This window comes from Macaca fascicularis, chromosome 13 (assembly GCF_037993035.2).
Source record: "Macaca fascicularis isolate 582-1 chromosome 13, T2T-MFA8v1.1".
In the NCBI taxonomy this organism is placed as follows: Eukaryota; Metazoa; Chordata; class Mammalia; order Primates; family Cercopithecidae; genus Macaca; species Macaca fascicularis.
In genome coordinates this window covers 91,590,918-91,615,240 of record NC_088387.1, presented here as the reverse complement: position 1 = coordinate 91,615,240, position 24,323 = coordinate 91,590,918, and the positions used below count along the sequence as shown (strand labels likewise).

General features: G+C 37.0%; 1 protein-coding gene and 1 long non-coding RNA gene across 31 annotated transcripts in view; one reads left to right on the top strand and one right to left on the bottom strand.

Moving 5' to 3' along the window:
- LCLAT1 (lysocardiolipin acyltransferase 1) overlaps positions 1-24,323 on the top strand; it is a 216,060-nt gene that overhangs the window by 132,938 nt on the left and 58,799 nt on the right. The gene's annotated exons all lie outside the window — the stretch shown is intronic.
- On the bottom strand, positions 1,557-8,978 carry LOC141408354 (uncharacterized). Its single transcript, XR_012422517.1, has 2 exons — positions 8,883-8,978; positions 1,557-5,781 (listed from the first exon to the last, which is right to left on the bottom strand). It is a non-coding gene; the product is annotated as an uncharacterized lncRNA (long non-coding RNA).

The window sequence follows — 24,323 nt, the reverse complement described above, 5'->3', positions numbered from 1 at the left end:
ATAGCATATGTGTATATGTGCATGTGTGTGTGTATGTGTGCGTGTATATATGTATGTATGTATAGAGTTAGGCTATAATTCCATTTTAGGATATTTCTCCAAGTGGCAAAAGTGTCTTTTTCTTTTTTTTTTTTTGAGATGGAGTCTCACTCTGTCGCCCAGACTGGAGTGCAGTGGTGCTATCTTGGCTCACTGCAAGCTCCGCCTCCCAGGTTCATGCCATTCCCCTGCCTCAGCCTCCCGAGTAGCTGGGACTACAGGTGCCCGCCACCACGCCCAGCTAATTTTTGGTATTTTTGGTAGAGACAGGGTTTCACCATGTTAACCAGGATGGCGTCAATCTCCTGACCTTGTGATCCACCAGCCTTGGCCTCCCAAAGTGCTGGGATTACAGGCATGAGCCACTGCACCCGGCCAAAAGTGTCTTAAGAGTATCTTATCACTTAATCCATTCCTCTAGTACTCATGAAAAGAAAAAAAAAAGAAAAAAATCTTATCACTTAAACTAACCATATGTTCAGCTCTTAGGGTTTGAGAATATATCATTCTCTTACTATTTTAAGCTATAGAGAAATATAACAATCTGAAAAATAATTTTACTTTAATTATTTCACTCAGTCCACCAAGTAACTGGTTGGTAGGAAGGGAAGTGCCACTGCCTCTACTATTTTATAGTAGAACTGGCATCCACCTTGTGGTAAGTACATTTTCACAGGTTACTTGAGTCAGGGATAGAACCTTCTTCTTCCTTATTTGTGGCTCATATCACACTTCTTTCAAACTACGTCTATTCGGGGGCATATATGAGCAGAAAGTGATTCCGTTGATGATGTCGCACCCATTTAAATGCTTAAGTTTTGATGTAAATGAAAACCAATTGTACTTTTTAATTATAGTTCTGCATATTTGCAAGTTTATATATTTATACACATTTGTACATACAAATAACACACATATGAAGTAACTATTTGGAAACATACTGAAGTGTTAATTTTATAACAATTCAAAGCCCACAGTCAGCTAACAGAAGAACTGTTTTTGCACATTTCTGCTCTTCACTCTGATTTCCAGTAAGCATATTCTGTAATGGTGATCTCTGTGACAAATTACCACCTTCATCTGGTAACTGATACATTTTCATAAAACTGCTGTGCATAACATGAAAAGTCTTGAACCATTATGTAAGAAAAGGTACGAAGTTCTTCTTTCCCTCAGTGGCATCACTATTGTTCTTTTAGGATTTAATATGCTTTAAGATAAAAAGTATAACCTGCCAAGATGAAGCATATTTATAACCACGTACCCATGATTTAAAGAAAGGTTCACAATCAATTCGAAATCACATGCTATGGTAAACCAAAAATGTTATCCATATTAGTTTGGTTTGCTTTTGAAATTCTGTGATTACAACTAATATGACATGGACTTGTGGGCTTGACATTCCTGTTGGATGTGCTTAGTGAGTGCCCATCTACCCATAGAAGTTCATGGAGAATATGGTTCTTCATGCCTGTGGAGTGGGGTGGAGAGGCACGAAGACATTCAAGTAGTGATGCTTTTTTTTTTTTTTTTTAATTTGATACCATTTACTGTGGCATGTAACTTAGACTCACCCTTCTCATTCAACAATGTTTTTCCATTTTACAGTATTTAATGATTTCTTTAAAGGTATTTCTGACATCATAGAACAATCTATAGAGCTCTGTTTTGAAATCTGGAAAATATTTTAGTAGCAAACTGATTTATAACTTTGGTGAATGTGTATTAGTCCTCACTCCAAGCACTAGTCAGCAACCACAATATGTAATTTTTCCTGCCAGTTGTGGCAGCTGGTCTCCCCAGCATCCCTCCCATATCAGTAAAAAGAAACAGATGATTCCATTTGTTTCAGTTAGAAAACAACAGTTAGATGATTTTATTTGTTAGAAACATAGAATGGGACTTGTATACTATAATAATAAAAATAAAAAATATGATGAGGATAACTATAATAGTATAGCAGCTAACATTAACTGAGCATTTACTAGGTACCTAGCATTATGCTGTATGTTTTATATGCCCATGATCAATTCATCTTCACAACAACTGTACGTGGTAGTTACCATTATAAATATTTATCTCATTGTGCAACACTGAAGCAGAAATTGAGGTAAAGAACCTCATCAAAATTGTTGGAATACACTTTGTCTAACTGAATAGCTCATGTTCTTTCTACTGTAACTAGTTGCTGCTTGTATTTATAGTATGATTTTAGTTAACAAAATCTCCAGATCATTAGGCACCTTTCTAACACTAGTGAGCTGGAATATTTTCTTTAAGAAAGAGTTTAATAGGAAAAGAATTTAAAAAGAAGCTATATGGCCAGAACACGGAGAGATGGTAGTCACCAGGCGGCTGGTTGTGATGCTGCCTGAGATAATGGGGGGGGAGCAGAGCAGGCAGAGGCCAAGGAGGCATCAGGTGGGGAGCTGAGGGCAACTCTCATTTCTTGGGGTTCAAGTGAATAAATAGAGAAGTTTCATTAGTGATCGGAGGTGAGGAGGATCTTGGAGGTCATCTAGTCCAGAGTTCCCTTTTAGAATGGGAATCTAAGACTCAGAAAGGGGCCCAGCCTGGCTTTCTGATCTTTAGGCTCATATATTAAGACTTGAGATCATATAGATTTGTTCGAGTTTTAGGTTTGAAATACTTGTTTTTGAATTCAAAGAAAGCAGTTTATATTTCAATCCATACTTAGCTCATATGCTTAAATTCTAAATATAAAGGAATGAAGGATGTAATCTTTCCACTATTACTCCAGGGGAATACAGGGTTAACCACAAAATAAAAATTAAATTCCCACTAGGTAATTTGGATCAGCACCCCGAACCAAATTCTTCAGTTTGTATTCAGAGAGAGAGAATTGCTGACTTAACATGCAGATTACATAATTAGTGTCTAACAGTCCTGTTTGTGGGACTCTTGATGTTTGTCTACAATAGTTCTCATGTGCTCTGAGAAAGTTGATGGCTACCTAGGAAATAAAAGCAGTATACCAATCATAGACAGCGTAGTCTTCAGTAGCATTGTTAAACTATTTTAATTTCTTAGATTTTTGGTTAGTGCTTAGAGCTAACAATCCAGTCTGTCTGTGGCCTACAGTGGAGGACTAAAGGTGACCAACAGAAACCCCTCTCTGTGGCTCACATTGCATTTATAATAGTCAGCAAGCCTCTCCCAGGGTGGCATTTCAATTACCCTTTCGAAACAGCCAGCATGTTTTAGGAGGCAAGGAAGAAAGACAAATTATTGAAATATTGGGTGCATTATATATCATGCACTCTGACCTTTTCATACAGCCTTTTATTGCTGGAAACTATGAAATTGGATAAGACCTTTCCGTTATGTTAAATAAGATGTGGTTGTACAGTAGACTTTTGACATTTGCTAGAATATTTTCTGAGACAATTTCCATTTCCTCAGTTTTAGAAATATTTTTGTAGTTTAGTAGCTTTTGAGACCATTTTACAAGGAACATGATAGAGTGCAACAAAACCTAAATGAAGTTTGTACACTGATCAGTGGATAAGCACCCAGATCACCTAAGTGGCCTGGTGACCTGCACGTCATGAAGCAGAAATTCTTCAAATTTGCCCCAGGAGAAGTATACATGACCGCATGTCAGAGACCTTTGATGTCTCTTCATGTTGAATTTTCAAATGCCATGGTATTGCTTTAGACCATAAAGGGAATTCATATTCTTTTCTTTGTTCCTTTTAGTCACTGCCCACCTCGCCCCCACTTTCCCTCCAGCGAAAAATCTGAGCTGCTCATTTAGGACAGATCTTGTTGTGTTTAGTGAAAAAAGTCATGATAGCCTTAATGAAAAAGGATAGAAGCCTATCTGTGTACTTAAAAACAACCATCTAACACTCACCAAGTTCTGTGCCAGGTATTGAGTTGTGCACGTTTCTTTACCTTGCCCATGCAGTAGAATCAACCATAGAGCTTTTTAAAAATACAGATACTGAGGTCCAAGCTCAGACCTATTGAATCAATCTGGTGATGGGGACCTAGACTCATCGCTACTTCTTTCACCACTCATACGTATCCCCTAATTCTCCTACCTAAGCTAGGTGGTAGTTTGCCCTGTGCTGCACCTGTGGAGCCTGGCTCTGTTTAGCAACTTTCGCAGGGTCATACTGCTGCTGAGCAGAGGAACTTTAAACTCAAGTCTTTTTGGTTCCAGTGCTCATGTTCTTTCCACTGTATAATAAGCTTACAGTTTTTCAAATGCAAAAAAAAAAAAAAAAAAAAAAAAATTATTCTTTGTAGATTTTTGTTTTTTTCTATTTCCAAGATTTCTGCCTGATATCCTTGGCTCTACTGTGAGTTCTGTTTAAATGAAAAAATATATATATAGGGTTTTCTTTTTGTAAGCCTCTTTTATTTTTCTGATTTCTGCCTTTACCAGTTCCTCCTCCATTTCTCTAATCTTTAAAAAAACAAAACAAAACATGACATTCAAACTCTCTGTCCTTTCAAATTGTGGTTCCATTCTCTGGCAGAACCTGGGTTGAAAGAGGGAAAACAAAATTTTAGTTCAATCGTTTTCTTTCTTTTTGCCATCAAATTGCAGAAATAGCTTGATGACTTGATTTTCTCAACACTGGTTCATTTTTTATTAAAAATAGATAATAGTTTTTTAAATTGTAAAAACAGAACGTACTTACTGTTAAAAAATTGGAAAATTAATAAAGAAGAAACTAAAGGCATTGACCCTGTTGCACAAGCCAGAAACCTGGGAGTCATTCTTGGCTCACCCCGCTCTGCTTTTCACATGCTGTGAAATCCCAAACAAGGCCTTTTGGTTCTACCCCTTAAGGATCTCTCAAATTAATTCTTTTCATTCGCAATGCCATACTGGTCTGGGCCTTCATTGTATGTTCTCTGAATTATCATACAGCTGCTCAGCTGGTCTTTCTAGCTCTGGTCTTGCCTTAACCAGTCCTTTCTCCACTTTGTAGCCAGAGTCAAGCCTTTTTCTAAATGAGGGTGGCAGCACACTGAGGTAGGTGTCCAGGCATTGGAGTCAGGTCTCACAGAATTCCAAGGTTAAATCTACTCTAACATGATTTACCCAGGCCTTCTATGACCTACCTCTCTGGCCGTATCTCCTGTCTCCCTAGTTGTACCATTTGTTCTAGCCTCATTGAACCACACTTCTTTCCCAGAGTGCACAGTATGCTGAGGCTTCCCCACGGTATCCTCTTCCTCAACCTGTAGATGTCACCTTAGATAACAGGTCATCCAGGAAACCTTCCTGATTTTGTTTGGCTTGGTTGGGTACCTTGCTTTATATTCCCTGTATGAATGCTTTTCCTACTAGCTTTATGTACATTTTTCTTACTATAGTATCACTTGCGTAGTTGTTTATCTCATTGACTGTTTTTTTCTCAAGCCTTTAGCACAGGGCCTGGCATATAATAGATACCCTTCAAATTTTTTGAGCCGATCAACTAATTGGTCAATGTAATTTTATACCCTATGTTCCAATAAAGATTTAAAATGGCTAACATAAATATGTATCATATAATAATAGCAGTGCCCCAGCCTGGTCAAGATGGCGAAACCCCATCTCTACTTAAAATACAAAAATTAGCCAAGCATTGTGGCACGTACCTCTTAATCCCAGATCTTCAGGAGGCTGAGGCATGGGAATTGCTTGAACTTGGGAGGCGGAGGTTGCAGTGAACTGAGATTGCACCACTATACTCCAGCCTGGGTGACAGAGCCAAGACTCTGTCTCAAAAAAAATAAAATAAAATAAAATAAAAATAATAATAATAGCAGCAGCACCAAAAGTAAGAGAAGAAATCAAGGTAAGGGAAAATAGGGGTAAATTTTTTAAAAACTAGATGTGAGGTTACTGTACAAAACATGTTATAAGTTTCTACATTCCTGTATAATACGAGTCCAAACATTGGCCCTGAGCTTTCTGTGCCTTTTATACAAGGAAACCGAAGTATCATTGACCATGTGTATAAGGTCAAAGCAAGCCAGATGATTAAAAGAAGCATTTTTGAAAAACTTGGAATATCTCCCATGGCTTTTCACAAAGAGCACATTGTACATTTCATGACCAAGATCCTGAACAGAATCTTTATGGGAAATACAATGAAATTTTTAGGACTACTCCACATAGACTCATCATGGTTGTCCATGTTGGCTAATGGAATAAACACATTCCATTACATGAGAAAGAGCAGTCTCATAAAAGCTCAAAACACTGAGACTCTATATGGATTTAGAGTGTCTCAACTCTAAAGGTATAGATAGACTGCATGTCCTTCAAACGATTCTCCCTAAAAAGTATTTCACTCACTGAGGATTGGATGACAATTAGTTCACGCTGAGTTTGATTTTTCTTTGTAAGGCATCTGTTCTACAGATACTTTGTGTCATGAAGTGCTGCAGAGTCAAGGGCGATAGTAGTAAGTGGATCTAGGAGTTGGACTGAGGGAAATTACAGAGCTTACTGAGATTTCACACATGAATTGAAGGCCTCCCTCCAAACTGAGATCTGCCAGCATGTCCTTAGAAAACAGTGAGGAGTATGTGTTTTTCGTATCCTCTGCAATGCTTGCACATAGTAAGTGGACCATTGCTGAAAGCTCAGGTCCTGGTCTGTGTGGCTCTTTTGGTCTTGTTTATTGCTGTGACTTCATGCCCTCTCTTCACTCCAGTCATGTGGGACACACTTTACTCATGCTGTTTCTTCTCTCAAACTGTTCCTGTTCATCTGGCTAGCTCCCATGGGTTCCTCCAGACAGCTTAAGTGTCTTTTCCACTTCAAACAATTTTCTGACCTCTCCAGGTTATTGGAGTTCCCTCTTTTTACTCTCATCATAATCTATACATTTCTGTTAATAACCAGTAGGTTTTTAGTGGCTTTTTTTTTTTTTTTTTTTAGTCCATCTCTCTCATTGGACTTGAGCTTCTTTAGAATAGAGATACTGTGCCGTATTTGTTTTTATATCCGAGGTCCTAATACCATGCCAGGAATATTATAGGTACTCAATAAATTTATAGTTTGGTACAAATTCTTAAAGATGACCTAATTTTAGCATCTCTCTCATACACACATATGCACATCTGATTAGCAGCTCTTCCTACCCCCTTCAGTCTAGTGATCAGACACTTACAGATTTTAATTTATATGGAGTCCTTTCATTGCAACACAGATGAGATTTATGGCAGTGCCAGAGGGCCACCTGAGGCAGATGCACAGCAAATAATAACTATCTTAAGACACTCTCTTCTTTTTTTAACTACTGGAGGATAAAAGGGTACTTTTTTTTCTGGATTATGTATACTATTAGAAGAGAATTACAGAAAAACGTCATTTGTAACTTAAATGAATAAGGTCTTGGCATGTGATCATGTAAAATTCAATATGGAAATGTGGTTCTTAATTAAATGTTTCCTATATTTGTATCTCAATGAGTTTCAGATTCTAATATGGTGTTAAACAGATAGTTATTGCAACCTTGTGTTTCTCTGTACCACTTGACTTCAATAGGAGAAAAATTCTGCCCTGGGTTTATTATATACTATTTCTCTACCACCAGCCAGCTATAAAAATGCCTACTATTGTGAAAGGTAGGTCTGGGTTATAATTATTGCGTGTCTTATAGCACCATTAATAAAAAATTTTCAAAATATATGTTCTTTATTAGATTATCATTTTCATAGATGAGTGAAAATTATATACAGTTGTATTTTACTTATTCATAAGGCATGTCTGTGCCTAAATATTGGTGCCCTGTATAATGTTTAATATATTTTTTAAGAATGACACACTGAAAAATGCTGATAACAGTGACCTTTACAAAATGTGTTTATTTCAAAATTCAGAATTTTGGAAGCAGCTTTTGTGAGTAAAATTTGTGGAATTGCCTTTGAGTGATGACTTTCTGTAGACTGTACACTGACTAAAAAGAATATTGTTACATACATTGAAATAATTTTGTTGGTTTCCCATTGGAGGGCAAAAGTGAGAGATAGAAAACAACTGCAGAAGGTGTGAGTAGCTGTGTCATCACAATGCTGTTTACTCACTGTGTGGCAGATGGGCACTACATGTTTATGTACTTAGAATCTCGTTTCCAGTAAAATAGAGAAGAGAGTTTCAGTGAATATGCAAAATGTATGTAACAATACACTTTAGCTTCCTGTTCATATGAAAAGCAAAATTCTCAGCCAAGGTGAGATTTTGACCTGAGTCTGAACCCCGTGGACCTTTGAATCCAGAAATTCATCTTAACAGGAGCTTATGCCTGCCCTTTGGTTTTATACAGTATGCAGTTTCATTGTGAATATATATGCTTCTTTTTTTGGGTTTGTCCAAAAAAGGTTTACCTTGTTTCTTCTTTGTTGTTGACATATGTCCATTTCATTATTTTTAAAGTCTGTGCCTTTTCTTTAGCTTTATCGATTTTTTCTTCCTTATTCAAAATATTCTATCTGCATTTTTCCAATTATTAGAACCTTTTTTTTTGTATTTTTTCATAATTGATATTTGTGTTGAGTATTGCAAAGCAATATTAAAACAGTACTCACTTGCTGGAGTGTATATGTGTGTACACATGCAAAACCAAATTCATATACCTCACTTGTAAAAAATATGAAACTAAATACAGAAATTGTTTACCTATTAATGTTGAAAGTTATTTGCACAGCTCTCTAAATGAAAGTAGTTTTTTCCACTTTATTTTGCATAGATTATATTTTTATGTTATATAAAATTATATTAATATATCATGTAACAATATATTATTATATATATTTTGCCACATAGGCTCCCTATACATATCTGACTGCTAAAAAGCATGCAAACTCACCTTGTCGTAGAATCTGGGCTGAGCAAAACTAGTCCAGGTTCATTTATCATACGTTGGCTACTCTGCACTGCATAAAGTGCAAGACATTGAAAGAATGTCAGTAACTTCTAAATCAGCAGCCTTCCCCTAGTGAAGTTACGTAGGAGGGTAAAGCTTAAGTGTTCTCAGTGACTTTCACTCCCTCCACACAAGAGTATTGCATTTGGCCACATGGGGTAAATTCCAAGGATGATCCTACTCGGTAAGATTACTGATGTTGAGAATCTATCAGAAGTGCATATGTACACAAAATGCATATTTTTAAGTGTTGTATTTTGTGATAATTAATAACTTAATCCACATAATTTCATTGTGGTTCACTCATCTCTTTTTCATAGGAAATGGTACTTGAAGGGGAAATTAAAATGAAACCACTAATTTACATTTGTTTCTCAATTTTTGTTTTATGAAGTACCTTTTCCAGTGATAGTCTCATTTGGTTATAATACACTAACAGACAGTAATCTACAATGTGTTGCATCTTTTCATTTTAATATTTTTCCTTGGGAAAAAGATTACTGTCTTTACTGTCTTGACAGCAAGCTTCATATTTGTGCTATTCTTCTTCTTGTCTTTGACCATGGCAATTACCTCTGTTGTTCATGCTACCTGCCTGATTTTGATGACCGAAATATTTTTCACTAAGAAATATCTGAGTATTGTTAAGTAAACATCTGTCTGTGATTCCTTATTATTTACCATATATAACATTTTTAAATAGTCTACGTACACTAAATGGGTATTTGTAAACTTTTAAACACTTAGCCTTTGAAAGTGTGAGGCTGCCACACAATTTCTTAGACCTTAAATGTGAGAAATTTATGTTGATAGTTGTTTGTCTTATCTCTATGTTCACAGCCACTTTCTTTGAAGTGACAGATTTCCTCTCCAAAAACTTAGAATGCTTTGGGTTAATGTTGCATTGTGTAAATGTAGGCTGAAAGTAATTTGGGGTTCCATGTGGAAATTCTGATAACTTGTAAGACTGCAGTACCAAAGTTTTAAAATCCTATTGTATAGTCATAGTTTATTTATGACTTATATCTTCCTTGTTTCATCGTAGAATTTTAAATGGCCTTTAGCAGAAGCTAAATAAGTGAAATGTGGCCCAGCGTGCCAAAGTCAGGTAATAAAGTATGTATGTGCATAGGACTTGAAGGGAAAGCGCGTATTATCCAAGCTAAGGAAAGCTGCTCCTCCTAGTCAAACATTGAGCCTTAGCACCGATCTCCTTAGAAGTCAAGGCAAAACGGGCTTTCCTGTAGTTTTCTCATTGCATTAAGTTCTTGGTGACTTACAGTGGTAATGAGCTAACTTACAGTAGAAGAAGTGTTAGTCAATGCCTTTTCTAGGCACAGTTATCACTCATTGGCAGCAGATCTACGTTCAGTTAACTAGCACCTCTCAAAGCTAAAAAACAAACACTCCTATTTTTGTGGACTGATCTTAGATGTCATTATTATAGAAGATCTACCAACTTGACCATATGTTTCAGGAGAGGAACTTCATACTGTTCCTTATGTGAGTACATGGAAATTACTCATAATCTATAATCCATGGTGCCTAAAAAGAATTGAACACTTTTTTTCTAGCTCATAAGATTTACTTGTTTTCATTCAGAATGGTGTCTTAATGACCACAACAGGTTCATAATGTTAAATCCAAAAGAAATTACCAAATAGTTTGCCAATTAATTTTAGTTATGGAAATTACTAATAACCTTTTGGATCAGTAAAAAGCATCTTTACCATGTTGGTTCCATTATTCATTCATACTTATTTTTTACTTCTTAAATTCATTAGAAAGGGTCTCTGTTGCCATGGCGCCTGGCCTGTTCCTTTTGTAATTCAAGGAGACAGTAGCCACTCTTATATGCCTAGATTAGTTTTAACGAAGGCTTATATTTTAAAACTTTAGGGATGGACATTAGTAAGAACTGAAATTAAGAAAGACTTGACAGGAAATATTGTGAATTTTGTTTAGACTTGACAGATGAATAGAGTTTAGGCAAAGGAGAAACATACTACAAAAAGCTTCCTCTGTACATACTATCTTTAAAGTTGTATACACAAAAGGTGTTTATATTTAAGTATTTTTAAGAAAATGTCTTTGTTGTAAATGCATATGACCTGATTCTTAGGTAAGTCCTATGTGTTGTAGTTAATATCATGTGATCAAGGCATACTAGTGACAGTATCAGAATAAAAATGTATAATGAACACATCTTTATGCATAAATTTGGGAGGTTAGTATGTGATCCAGTGTCACAGAAGCAGCATACAAGTGCAGAGTAGAAAAGAGTTGTGGCTGGCAGATTAGGAGAATTTAGGGAATAGGACTTTGAGTTTGATCTGGAGGAATGGCAGGATTTGAATTGGTAAAGAAATTGGGAGAGTATAGTCAGGGTTATATACTCAGCAGTGGAGACCAGCCTTTTTATGTGGCAAGAACTAAGTTAGAGAAGTAGTCTTAATTGTCATGAAGTCTCACTTCTAACAAACTACATAGGAAAGAGTAGGAACTGTGAAAGTTCTAGTATTTATGACTTTATAAATACTCCAAACCTGGTGACTACATTGTTCTCTTCTTAGTATTCTAAGACAGTTTATTATCTTCCTAAGCAGTTTACTACTTGTTCTAAGATAAAATAAGACCTTTAGAATAAGGCTTTAGCATCATGATAGTTATCCCAAAATAGTTTCTTATTTTGAGACTTCTGCATGAATTATGTTCAGTTAAAAGAGACTCAGTAAAAGTAATTATACCTCATGTTTTTTACATTTCCTTTGATCCATGAGTGAGGTATTTACAGACTATATGATGGCATATAGTAGGAAAAAGACTATGATTCATCCCAATTACAAAGATGTTTCCTAGGAAAGAAACTCTGGAGAAATGTCTTATGTCTTTACTAATGGTTTTGAGACTTAAACAAGTAAATCTTGTCTTTAATGTTTATGGCTGTAAATGGTCATAATTTTATACTTGCAAATATCAATTTGATCTGAATCAAACTTTTCCAGCGTAGTTGGCCTATTTGCAAGGTTGGATATCCATGGGCTGTAATGGATATATGCTCTATAAGATATCAGCGGTTTATCTGGATTTTAGGTACTAGTAAGATCTTTGAACATAAAATCTGAGAAGTGTCCTTTGGGTGCAGCAACTATAATGTATTTGGTGACCTTAGAGAGAGGATAGTTTCACAAGAATGGAGGCAACAGGAGCCAGATGTAAGTGAAGAGTGATGTAAGTGGAGATAGCTAGTTTAGATGACTGCTACAGGGAGTTTCCTGATGAAGGGGAGAGGGCTGGGGCATAGACAACAGAAAGGGGAAGCTGCATCAAGGATGAATAAGAGAGTTTAGCATTTTTAAATGCTGAGAAGATTATGTAGAAGAACAGCTGAATGTGAAAGGATTAACAATGGAGCAGGTTTCTGAGAAATCAGGAGAGGATAGGAACAGAAATCAGGTTAAGAGGGACCCTCATTTTGTAAGGCAGGAGGCAAGGTTCAGCATGAATATATATTTTTGTTTGACTTTATAAATACTGCAAGCCTGGTGAGTAAATTGTTCCCTTCTTAGTATTCTAAGAGAGTTTATTACCTTCCTAAGCAGTTTACTACTTGTTCTAAGATAAAATAAGACCTGTTGGCTTTAGCATCATCATAGTTATCCCAAAATAGTACCTTATGGTTGGGAGTAGGTGGTGAGAAGGTGAGGGATGCTTTGCAGGAAGGTCCTGTGCTCTCTGTCAGATCAGAGGTTAGGTAAGCTGATGATGGTGGGGTACAAGGGGACGGAGGTGATTAATAAGAGTTTGGAATAGTTGTTGTGGTAAATGAGAAAAGGAAGCTGACTAAAACCAAGTAAGAGCATTGCTAAGCTCTCAAACCTTGGGCTACAGAGCCAATCTGGGCTCTTGCCTCTACTTAAGTTCCATCCAAAGTGGTGACTTCACATGCCTCACAGTGGCTCACTCCTTCCCACCACCTGCAGTACTCCCATCTCTTCTGCTTTTGATCAGATACCCTCGTTCCTTTATGCCTATCTCAGGAAGATCATTTCTTGATCTCTTCAGCTGGAAGTCCTATCAGTCCCCCTCCAGTCTCCTACAACAGTTGAACCCATCTTAAGACTTACACAGTTTCTGGGTGATTAGGAAAATAGTATGTTGAAGAGACATCTGCACTCCCATGTTTATTGCAGCCCTATTCATAATAGCCAGGGTATACAATCCACTGAAGTGTTCATAATCAGATGAATGCATAAAGACAATGTGATGTGTAAATATATACAATGGCATTCTATTCAGCCATAAAAAAGAATGAAATCTCATCATTCCCAGCAACATGGATGAGCCTGGAGCACACAATGTTGAGTAAAATAAATCAGGCACAGAAAGATAAATTCTGCATGGTCTCATATATGGAAGCTTTAAAAGTTGATCTCATAGGAGTAGAGAGTAGAATAGTGGTTACTAAAGGCTGGAAAAGTGAAGGGAAGTAGCTGAAGGTTGGTTAATGGATACAACAGCACAGCTAGATAAGAAGAATAAATTCTAGTGTTCTATAACACTGTGGGGTGACTATAATTAACAGTAATTGATTGTATACTTGCAAATAGCCAAAAGAGCAGATTTTCAGTGTTCTCAACACAGGAAGTAAGTGTTTGAGGTAATGGATATGCCAGTTACTGATCTCATCGTTACACATTGCATACATCTCTTAAAATAGCACACTACCTCGTAAATAGGTACAATTATTTGTCATTTAAAAATACTAAAAAGCAAGAATAATCATGTAATTAGAAAATATGTTTTTTCCTCTTTACTAGAGTGTAAGCTCCTTTGGGTCAAGGAGCTTCCAAAACCACAGTAAAAGCATTGAATCAGTCAGTCTCTGTTTCTCCTTTCCCCCTCTCCTTACCCCTGCCCCTGCCCCACCCCCCACCCAGGGCAATGGTGCTAAATTGTTCAATAAGTATTGAATGAATATATTAATGAATATAACAGATATACTGCAATCAAATTGTATATGAGATCAGTTAACTTCTATAGGAATATGTTTGTCAGAATTCTTTATGAGGCTAATAACCCACAGGCACCACCTTGAAGAATATTATTTTATGAGGATATCTAACTCCTCTACAATGGCAGTGAAATATATTGTATTTGTAGGTGATTGTGGCTCAGGATATTTTGTATTTGGCTTATTTGCACTCTCCTAGCCGTAAAGAGCTTATGCCAAGCACAATCTCTGTTGTCCAACTTTGCTTATTATGTAGCTTTTACAGCAACTTTTCTAATAGTTTGGATGTAAATGCCATAATGTATCATAAGCCCAGATTCCTTTAAAAAATTTCATCCTCGTAGCCTTCCTTTAAAATTTTATTTTAGTTTATTTCTCACTCACTGACTCACTGTGCTATGTTGAAGGAACTTTGTATACCAAGTGCAACCTCATATTCTATTGGACCTACAAGGTTTGGCTAGGAGAGGAAAACTCAGGATGAAAACATCAAAGAGGCAGCAATTACAAAAAATGGGAATGTTGGATGTCACAGAGTATGATGGAATATGCCTGAGAATTCTCACCTTTTATGCAGCCTTGAGTTCCATTGGCTAATAGCTTGTAACATTTACATAAATTGAAGCAGATTGCTGTTCTTTTATAAAGGTCATCCTCTTTTATGACTTCACAACTTTTAATAATTCAGATATTTGTATTTTGCTGACCATTTTTTCTGCACTATAAACCAGTTCATTTTATTTTATACTCTTAATTAGCTCTTTATCTAAAGTGTTTTTATTTAAAGTGTTGGCACACAAGTTTAAGATAAGCTAAATTAGCCAACAGATATAACTAGCTATTGGGTATTAATCAAAAGGATGATAGTATGGCTTATTGTTAAAATAAAACTCAGTATTTAGATCTTAATTTACAATTTGACAAGCTAAACCAGAAGTTTCTCAGATGCATCTAATGCCTCTTCTGCTGTCTTGGGAATAGAGATAGATAGCAATTATAACTCAAATTTCATTTCTGTAAACTTCAAGATCATGGGTTTCATTGTTTCACTAAAGTGCTATCCAAAAATAGTGTTCTACATCACCACAATAGCAGTGTTGTCCTCTGGCTGCCATTGTCCTTACCCAAGGCCTAAAAAACACATACTTGATTTTTTTTTTTTTTCTGTTTCAGTGTTTTAGTCCATCCACTTGTAAACAGATTTCCCGCCACAACCCCCAATGCAGTTTCTGTCTGGCAAGATAATGCTGAAACATTATACTCCCACCTTGGGGAAGGGTGGTTGGAAAAGATAAAACCCTTAACTTCCAGGTCCATCTGCTGAAATTGTCCGAATTTGGCCAGTGTATTATATAAAGTGATAGCACATGGAGAGAAAAGAAGAAAATGAATCTTGACGAGTGAGCTGCCATCATTTTTGTGGCAGTCTCTACCAATACTGTTAAATTTCTACCCACTGGATTTTTCAGGCTCCTAATTATTGGTATGTATATTATAGGTGGTGTTTGTATAGCCACTCAGAATTTTAGATTTGCTTTGGTTTGGTTTTTTTCCTGTTGAATTAGATGGGGATGTTTGAAATAAACAAGAAGATAAGGGAAGGGCTCTTTTCTTTCCTTTTACTTTAAGTTCCGGGATACATGTGCGGAATGTGCAGGTTTGTTACATAGGGATACGTATGCCAAGGTGGTTTGCTGTCCCTGTTTACCCTTCCTCTAAGTTACCTCCCCTAGCCCCCCACCTCTCAGCAGGCCCTCCTGTGTGTTGTTCCCCTCCCTGTGTCCATGTGTTCTCATTGTTCAACTCCCACTTATGAGTGAGAACATGCAGTGTTTGTTTTTATTTCTATTTGGGACCGTCTCCTCCATCAAACTTTCTCGAATCCTGTCAGCCAAACTGGTCTTTTCTTTTTCTGAATCCCTAGAGCAGTTTAACTGTACTTCTATTAAGATTCCTCAGGGTGTGTTGTAGTTGCATGCATGAACCTCTCTTCTCTACCCTGTTAGCCTGTTGACTACCCTGTTCTTGCTTCCTTTTTTTACCCGCACTGAATGCATCTAGCCAAAAATAGCTTTGTTGTTGTTGCAGTTGTTCTTGTTATTAACTGTTCTGGCTGGCTGAATCACATCTAGAATGGCTTTAATACTAAGGAAGGCTTCTTGTTGACTTTAATGAATTCATTCAAGATATAATGTATATGGTAGGTACAGATGTCACAGTCTTGAAGAGGGTTAAAGAATATCACTACTTTGTGTGGTGTAGAGCTTGATGGTATATGGCCACACACTGACAATATCCTGGAAGGTTCTCAGGATTTCTTGCTGTAATTCTTTCTAGTTTATTTTCTGTGTATAATTAGACAGTGCTTTCTAAGTAGCAGAATTTGGTTGTAGATACTGATGCAGCTTAGAAAAAAAATGTTCTATGATGGCAGTTAGTCCAACTTTTATCTTCTTCAGGGCCATCAGGCCTCTGTAATAATTAGAATCCTTAAAAACTGGCTATATTCTAGACTCTAATATATTATAAAAGTTTTATGCTCTTCAGTGATGTCTCAAGCACATCATAAAGCATCAGTGATCTTTCCAACAATGTTCCTTGGTGCCGGTGATTTGGGTGACTGGAAAAGTTTGCCAGTGGAAGAACCACTTGCTGCCCTGATAAGGAACCAATATTACTGTATTTCAAAAAAAAAAAGAAAACCCTCTAGGCTTACCTAAAGGACATGAGTAGAGGTAAGGTTTTATATATCAGAGTGATGCTGTAGCCAAGTTACAGTCTCTGTAAATATGGGGTAAATGAGAAATAATCTTGATCATTGGGATGATGGGCTCGTTTTTCAAACTGCCTCTGTGTTGACCATGCTATCTGCCTTATTGCTTTCATTCAAACATAGCTGTCTCCTGACTCCATACCTCTTCCTTGTTTCCCTCTCAAGTAAGAGCTGTTCATTCTCTCGTATCTCACTACCATATAGTGTTCTTAATTTACTTCTGATTTATCCATCGTGGAGTTAAAAAACAAAAAATACCATGAGTCAAAGAACATTTTTTGAGCCTTTTGTCATCTAAATATAGCAACCTTTACCTCTCTCAGATACCAGTCAACCCTTCACTACATCCTCTGCCTCAGCCTTCGTTTCACTGGAGAGGGGAGACTTAGCACCTGGCTCAGTCTCCATTCCCTCCCTAGTCTAGCCATCCTCTTAGGTAAGTTTACCGTCTGTGTGATAACTCATGCCAGTTCCATGATCTCCTCATTATTCACACTACTTCATACTTTGGATCTTGTCTTCAGGAATTGCTCCACCTGTTAAACGTTAAATTGCAACATCTCACTCTCTAGGCTATTTTTAGTCTCATTAAGATCTCTCTTCCCTTAATGCCCTTATGCTTTTTCCCTATCCATAATCATCCTTCGGTGTTCATGCTTTTCTCTCTTCTCAGTTATACTCTGTGGTCCATTGCTTAAACCAAACTCTGGCTAGTATCTTGAACACCTTAGCCCTGTTGCCCTGGGTGGCACACAGTCAGCAGAAGTGCATTCCTGGGTCTTGCCTGCTGCTTGCCTTCTCCTTACCTGCACTGGCTTTTAGCTCTGCTGAGAAAATCCCCTAAACCATGCAGATTAGTGCCAAAATAAACTCTTGGTTGCTGTATTAGTTTTCTAGGACTGCTGTAACAAATTATCATAAACTAGGTTGTTTAAAACAGTAGGAATGGCCAGGCACAGTGGCTCACGCCTGTAATCCCAGCACTTTGGAAGGCTGAGGCAGGTGGATCACAAGGTCAGGAGATCGAGACCATCCTGGCTAACACGGTGAAACCCCATTGCCACTTAAAAAATACAAAAAAATTAGCCGGACATGGTGGTGGGTGCCTGTAGTCCCAGTTACTCGGGAGGCTGAGACAGGGGAATGGCATCAACCCGGGAGGCAGAGCTTGCAGTGAGCCAAGATCACGCCACTGCACTCCAGCCTGGGCAACAGAGCAAGACTCCATCTCAAAAAAAAAAAAAAAAAAAAAAAGTAGGAATTTATTCTCTCACAGTCTGTAAGCTAGAAACCTGAAATCAAGGTATTGGCAGAGCCATGCTCCTTCTGAAGGCTTTGGGGAGGAGTCCTTCCTTGCCTCTTCTTGGTTGCTATCAGTCTTTGGCATTCCTTGATTTATGGCAGCATGCCTCCATCTTTATATGGCCTTCTGCCTTGTGACTCCCCACTTTTAAGGATGCCACTCATGATACCCACCATAATCCACAATAACCTCATTGTGACTTAACTAATTATTTAGAAATAGGTTCTTTGCAGATATAAAGTCACATTCTGGGGTTCCAGTAGACATTAAATTGGGGGACACTCTTCAACACAGTACGGTTGCTGACTTCAATGCTGGCTGACCATTTTTCGTTTCCCTAGTCAACCATTTCATTCTCTGCAGTAGCAATTTCATGCCTCCCCTGTCTATCCTCAACACTCTTGTCCCCGCTTCTCTTATCTTTAAGCTCTAACTTACCAATCATTCCTTATCGTCAGCATTTAATGTTGTTCAAATGTCTTTAGTCTTTAAAAAGGAAAAAAAAAAAAAAAGACTTAAAAAAAAAAAAAAACTATGCAACTACATGGACACTTTTTATAACCCCTTCACCATTCACCCCTACTCCAAGCTTCTACACTACATCTGTCTTTGCTTCAGATATAAGCTTCTTGGAAGAGCTGTTGATGAACTGTCATCGCACACTTCTTCCCTAATAACTTCAAAACTTTTTGTGATCAGTCTTCTACCTCTTAGATTCCACTAAACCTGAACACTCTCTCAAGTGACCACATTGTGGTAAATTCCAGACCTTGTCTTTTCTTACTTTGTCACTAACACTTGATCGTAATGGACACCCCCTTCCTCTAGAAACATTCTCTGCCTTGAGGCCAGCTTAGGGAGAACTAGTGAAGAGGATAGAACTAGAAGACTTATGAGATCTCTTTTAATTCTAATATTTGATCATTTTCTGAGATTTCAAGAATCTTCTGTTCTCTTTTTTTAATAGAATGTCTAGGCAATTTGTGGTTATTTAAACATGGTAGTGCTTTTTTTATGATGTTGAGACTATGGGGTGCAGCATCTTTCTCATGCGGTTACTGTAATTTCAAAGGGTTTATTTTTGGTAACTATTTGTTATTGTTAAATTTCTCAGAAATAGAAAAGCACTCTAGGGAAACTTTAAATAGACAAGAGCTCTACTGAATTTAAAACCCTAAGATCTGAAGATACAGACTTTGATGCATTAAATTAGTCTTTTGAAGTTCTGAAGTCTGAGAAGTCCTCTTGTAACATTATAAGGTTTTTATATTTATAAAAATAGGCTTATTATCTAATTTGATTTTTCAAAGACAACAGGATGAATTTGTAATATAAGAGAAAGAAGAAACTAAACATTGTAAAAGTTAAGCAAACTTGAATCGCTTATAATTTCCTCTTTCCTAACAATATCTTTAGTATGAATAACTCATTGGTTTATGGTAACTTTTTTTTTTAAGAGCTCTCCCCTTAGAAAAATAGTTGAACTCTTTTGGAAGTAGAACAATTTGATTTTTATCCAAGATCAATGATTAAAAGATAATTGACCAGTCTTTAAGTGTTGTAGTAATTCCAAATGTCCCTAAGTCTTCCTAGCCTAAAGATACAGATGAGATTATAATAATACCAAAAAGTTCTGTCTGGAAGCCTTCTTCAGCCTAGCTGCCAAACTTCAGCATCTCTCCCCAAATGTCCAACAATAATTTCCAAGTATTTCTGTCTCCTGAGCTCTGGCCCTCTGGTAGAAGTCTTCCTTGCAAAATCCATGTGAGGAAGCCACCTTGATCAGGTCACCTCATAGCGGGCTGTATAGGCCAGAAACATTGCTTCACACCTAGGGCATGGCTCTGTGCGCTGATGACGTTTTCAACCCTCCAAGGGCCAAGTGGTTCTGGCCTCTCTCTGTCCTGAAGGAGATCCCTCCTGGGAAGCACTTCTTCATCTCCTTCAGCTTTTAATTCAAATCTTCTCTCTTTCTCTAGGACTCAGACCATATCCTTGGGGATAAACACCTTGCTCTCCTCTCCTGTCCTTTTTACGAGTTTCTGCTCATGTGACTGTGCCCCCAAACATCCTCTTCAGAGACCTCTTCCCCACTGCCATATCATTCATGCATATACATGGGGATGAGGAGAGTGGATGAAAATTTATACTGCAGATATCGTTAGAGCAGTTAGGAGCCAGAACTCCTAACCAGACTCTGAGTCCTCAAACTCTCCTCTTCTCTTTGTGCCTTAGTTTTGTTTTTTTGCTATTTTTTGTTGTTGTTGTTTTGTTTTGTTTGTTTTTTTGAGACGGAATTTCACTATTGTTGCCCAGGCTGGAGTACAATGGCACAATCTCAGCTCAGTGCAACCTCCGTCTTTCGGGTTCAAACAATTCTCCTGCCTCAGCCTCCTGAGTAGCTGGGATTACAGGCACGTGCCACCACACCCAGCTAATTTTGTATTTTTAGTAGAGACAAGGTTTCTCCATGTTGGTCAGGTTGATCTCAAACTCCCGACCTCAGGTGATCCACCCGTCTCTGCCTCCCAGAGTGTTGGGATTACAGGCGTGAGCCACAGCACCCAGCCACTTTATCCCCTAGTGTTGTTCAGCTGTAATGAATTAATAAAAGACCCAATTAAATCCAGTCAAATAAAATTGCAGAAATCTTCACAGGTTATTTTAAAAAACTTAACATTATGAATTGCTATAAACTTGATAGACAAGATTTTGGTAAACAGTACATTTTGTAAATTCTGTAAATTGGTTATTTGGCATTGACCCATTAGCAAATTGGCCTGCTTTCCAGTTGATCAGATATTAAATTCCAGTTAGGTTCACTTGGGACTTCCTACAGCCATAGTTCTTTCATGACAGTAAACTTCACAAAATAGTTTTAAAAATATTAAATAATGTCTTCCAATTGAAATATTGTTCCATGTTTAGTTTTATTGAGAACAAAATGTGTCCTCTCTGGTAGGGGAGGTGTATGCAACACAATTACAATAGTTCCTCAAGGATGTTGTGTTAGAGTACTGTCCAGCATAGCTGGATGCTGACTTTATTTTCAGTTGGATGAATTGAGAAAAAGGTGGATAACTGGAGTATGTTTATCCTAAATCAGGAGAGTGTCATGTTGAGGAAAAAAAAAAAGCAGAGAAACAGGACAGTATATTGCTGTCATCCAGAGGGACACTTGCCTACTGAAAATGTAAATTAGACATACAACAGAATAAGAATGTCTTTCTCCTCTTCATCTCATTCCTAAGTTGTGAAAGTGTTGATGAGATGTCTTTAAGCACTAGCGTTGTTGGAGTGAATTGAATGTACTTAGTACGTGGGGTATCTTCTTGAAAAGCAAATGAAAAACACAAATGTGTATATACACAGATAGCTTTTATTTATAATGGTGTCTATTTTATCTTTGATATTCAAAGCATATTAAAGTATCCAATTATGAGTGGTGAACTTTTACCTACTAATCTTTTAGTTCGTTTTCTTTGGGTCTGCTGCTTCTACTCATGTCTTTGACCAATGTTTAGTAATAGGCCAGGATTCTTTTTCCATTCATCCAGTGTTTGAAAGGATCTGTTGTAGTAAATCAAAGCATCCAAGAGGTGATTTAGACTAAGTTTTTCTCCCTTCTGTATGGCATTTAAAATTCTATTTTATGGAATTTTGTTTTGAGAGGTGATAATCATGTCTCCTTACTCAAGGACATCTGTCTGCCTTCAGTGTTGCCTTTCTGGTACATTTCATTTCATTTACATAATCATTCTACTCAGACTTTATCTAGAGAAGTTTTTAGAATCTGTTATGTCCATAAGAAATCTGGATCCTTCTGCTTAGGAAAGGCCTTCATTTAAATAAACGCCTAGTGATTTGAGAACATTTGTGAGTGAAGATGTGTCTTGAAATCTCACTTAAAAATAATTTTTGCCAGCTATTTTAAGTTCCATTATTGACTTTAAAATACTCTAACTAAGGCTTTTGATAGATTTTTTTTTTTAAATAGGAAACAGTAGTCGATTAGTATTCCCTAGCTGAAGCAACTTTATTAGATGGCAGGGAAATCACGTGATTTCTAAAAAGAAGTGAAGAATGAATTAGAAGGAATAAAAGATTTTATTTACCCTACCAAGAGGCAGTAAACCTATTTATTACCCATTCTTATGTGAAGATGGACCTAATATATTATTATATTCTGAGAGTGATGAGACATGGCTTTTACAGGGAGGATGAAAATGAAGAAGCAAATTACATATTTACTTTGGAATGGAAACTTGACATTAAAACAGATCATCTTATGTTTCACTGTTTGAAACTCAGTAAGAGTTTCAGAAACTAATTATCTAGCAGCAGGTAGTGGCGTGGAAATATATTAAATATACATAGAAAACTCTGATACTTGAGCATGGAAAAGGGCCAGGTTACTTTTATTTTTACACAAATAAAACAAAGTTCAAAGGTGCTAAATATCATTAAAATAAATACTAAGTACTAATAACCAGCAAAGAAATGCCTAGCCAAGACATTTCATTTCACAATGAAATACACTGCATGATTTGTAACATCAAAGCTGCTCTGCTGTCCTAAATGTTCCCTCTTCTCAGTCCTTCAACTTCGAGGTAAAATTGGAGCACTGATACATGTATTGTGACTTTTGCAGTTTAGGGCATTAGAAAAACAGTTTGTACAACTGAAAGTGGAACTAAATATTATAGCTATTGAGGAAAATAATGTTACTTTCCAAACTAGAGTATAGTGATCACATCTGTAAAATGAAAATACCTGCCTCAGGATTATTGTCAGGAACAAAGGACTTCTGTGTAAAGAGCTTAGCTCAGTACCGAGACCACGCTAGTGTTCCACACATCACCAAAATTGTTACTAATGAACTGTTTAAGGATAATTTCCAGCTGCTGAGCTTTGAGCAGTGGCCTTAAGTACAATATTTATGTTGCGTCCTTTAAGGTCAACAAATGAAAGAGTACTTTTAGAACTGGTTTTTTGTTGATTTTTTTTTTCTTTAAACAAAGTAGTATGTTTAATTTTTAAATTAAGTTATTGTCTACAACTGTTAGAAACAACTGTTCTCTATATTCATGTTATGTGTGTTACATTACTGATAGAATAATCATTCCTACAAAGTTTTATTGACCACTTGCTATGACCAGGCTCTGAAAAAACAAAATTAAGAAAACATAGACATGTCTTCCCTAATAGACGAGAGCCCACAGTCTATTAAGGGAGACAGACATGTGAACAGTTAATAACACCCTGCACACTATTTCAGCTTTCTTTACTTATCCCTTTGCCTCCAATACCCTATCTAGTCCAGAGCTGAATACCTATACACCTTGAAAATTGGCTTGGTTATTGCCCTTCGTAGAAACTTTCTTGCCTTGCCCCTTCTACCATAGTTAGTCATTCCTTCCATTGAATGTTCCTATATCTTCTACGTTTTTACATTGTTGTCCTCATCACATAGTATAATAATTTGTTTATTTACATGTTACCTCCCCTACCAGACTGTTAATGTCATGAGAGGTATTGTTCATCTTTGTGATCCCAGCCCTAGTGCAGGACTTAGTACTTACAAAGCGCTCCATAAATGTGAATGAATGGATACTGTCAACCTTTTTGCCCTCTTCAATCTCTTTCCCATATTCCAACATGCATCTTTGAAAGACACTGACAGAACATCAAAGAAATGAACCAAAACTCGAGCATGGAAAGGAAAATTGAAAAATCAGTTCACTTGATAGGAAAGCATTATTTTTCTTTCCTAACTTATATTCATAGACCAACCTGGGCATCATAGGGAGACCCTGTCTCTACAAATAATAAAATATTAGCCAGGCATGGTGGCACATGTTGGTAATCCCAGCTACACAGGAGGTTGAGGTGAGAGGATGGCTTGAGCTTGCTGGGAGGTCGAGGCTGCAGTGAGCCGTGATTGCACCATCATACTCCAGCCTGGGTGACAGAGCAAGACCCTGTCTAAAGAAAAAAAAAGAGATATATTAATGTATAGTAAAGTCCTAGTAATGTCAGTTTCTCAATTGAAAATGAATTATGTTGTTTATAAAACTGAACTGAGATATCATATCATTATTTCAAAGACAGGGTTGCTAAGCAGAATAACAATTTGATCAAAACTACTGAAGATTGTTTAATCCATTACAAACATTTTAGTAGCATCTATTTAAATGTGGTTATACATTGATTACAAATAATCATCTGCTTATTAAAGTAGGTCCAATAGGACCTGTTATTTACCAATCTGCTACTGACACTTTTTTAAAATTT